We start from the raw sequence: 2,068 nt of genomic DNA on the forward strand, positions 1-2,068 counted from the left end.
GTGGTTTAGCCAGCTGCCCCGGGAGCAATAGGAAGCTTCCAGGAGTTTAGATCTTTGTTCCTGCACCAGTTCACTAGTAGCTGGAAAAATAGGAAAACGAAGCTCAGCCTCTTCGTCATGTGCCAAAGGGATAATAAGCCATAAAGGGAGTACCTTCAAAGGTTCCACTCTGCGGCCCTGGAGTAACCCTTCGCCACACAAAAAGTGAAGGCCAACACCTTCTCACAAGGCCCCGTTTCAAAATCTAATGCCCTCTTGGTTCGAGCAACCAAGTATATGGTGGATAATGGCTGACCTTAGTGCCAAAAAAGGCTGCATTGTCTACTCAATCATCAAAAGCATTCTTAATGTAGCGTTTTGGCAAGCCTAAATTCTCGTCCATTACTTCCATAACTTTGTGCCCTAGTTTTTTTAGTTCACCTCTGTATTCTTTCATAGTTTCCTTGTCGTAAACAAATATAATTAGTTAAGTACTTAACTTATGCTTCAATTTCATGTTTGCATGAAGATGTTCACGTTTTTTAAAAAATAAATTTATTTTATGGATATTTGGTTGCATCCAAAATAGAATATTTGAATACAAGTTTCTACAATGCTTCATTCCGGTTGTCAAACATTTATGTGGACTACAATGGACTAATTAAATTTTTTCCAGAAGTTTCCATCTGTAAGTGACTAAAATATATAGAAACATTCATTTGTTAAACAAAAGTTATTATGAAAGTAAAACTCATAGAAAATAATTAGAACAAATTTTTTTATAACTTGAAACAAACAGTTTTTGACGGCCACTCATCATCATTTTCATCTGAAAGTAGGAACACATCCTCTCAATCCACATTCTCTATTTTCTCATCACTCTTCTTGTCCGCCAGTTCATTCAACAATTGTACTGGTTTTGAGTTCTTGAAACCAGCCTCCCTTTCCCGCTTGTAGCATTCAGTCGCCACCTTCTTCACTTTGTCCAGGAGCTCCTCAGAGATGTCGTGGTTGATTAGCTGCCATTATAAAAAATCAATTAAAAAATATGACGTTCAGTAAAATAATAAGCCATTTAATCACAATGAATACGTGAAAGAATCCCCACTCTTTACTGTAATGGTCAATCAAAGCCAGAGTGTCGGCCCTCTCTTTTCCATCAATCTTTGAGAAATCAACAACTGGAATCTCCATTAATTATAAATCAAAGAAAATTAACCAATTTTAAGTACACTATTAAACCCTTTCCACTTATTGCTAGTGTGCTGATATGGTGCTCAATAGCTCGTCTCGAGGCCTATTTATATAGAAGCAATATAGTATATTTTCCGTCATCTTGGAAGTAAATTCATTAAATTTTATATATACTTATATATTTTTCCTTCAAAATTATAAATTTTAAACCTCAAGGAAATGGACTGTGACACAAAACCTTAATTAAGGTAATAAATACATCTTACTGTCATATATTATGTCATCTTGCATGATTGAGACCAAAAATCTTTTTCTCCTTGGTGCTAGTAAAATGGGTCATTATTACTATTATTATTATCACTTTCCTTGGCCCTATCCGTAAATTTAATAACGACCCATCATTATGATTTAACGGTTAGGGTCGAGCATTATCATAGTTATAATTGAAGATAGAATTAAACATACGTCCTGACTTGTGTATTAATTTCATAAATTTAAATCTTGACTCATAGTGATAGGAAGTCAGCTACAGGGCTGCATTCCTTCCTAATAGGTCTGTGGGGTGCCACTCCTGTGTACCTATTTGGCCTACCATAATAAACAAGAAAAATCATAAATAGTGATGATTTGTAGAAGCCACTGAATTCGTTATTCGTTTGATGAGTTTTTATTTTATTTTATGTTTTTGAGCGAACAGATGAAATACGTTGTTGTATTTGAAGATTAATTACAATGGCTATTGAATTATTTATAAATAATTTATAATAATTATTTATGACAAATACATATTATAATCTCATATATATATTCATTTTTAATTTCTTTAAACTCGAGTTCGTAAGTTTAAATTAAGATACTTTTGACAATCGAATTTGATTTTCAATAAAGTTGTGCA

The 2,068-nt window shown here is 33.5% G+C and overlaps 1 pseudogene; it reads right to left on the reverse strand.

Moving 5' to 3' along the window:
- Positions 1-244: 244 nt before the first annotated feature.
- Positions 245-1,228, reverse strand: LOC105162967 (1-aminocyclopropane-1-carboxylate oxidase 5 pseudogene; annotated as a pseudogene).
- Positions 1,229-2,068: the final 840 nt, after the last annotated feature.

The sequence above is a fragment of the Sesamum indicum genome, linkage group LG5, assembly GCF_026168435.1.
Source record: "Sesamum indicum cultivar Baizhima isolate 11 linkage group LG5, ASM2616843v1, whole genome shotgun sequence".
NCBI lineage: Eukaryota > Viridiplantae > Streptophyta > Magnoliopsida > Lamiales > Pedaliaceae > Sesamum > Sesamum indicum.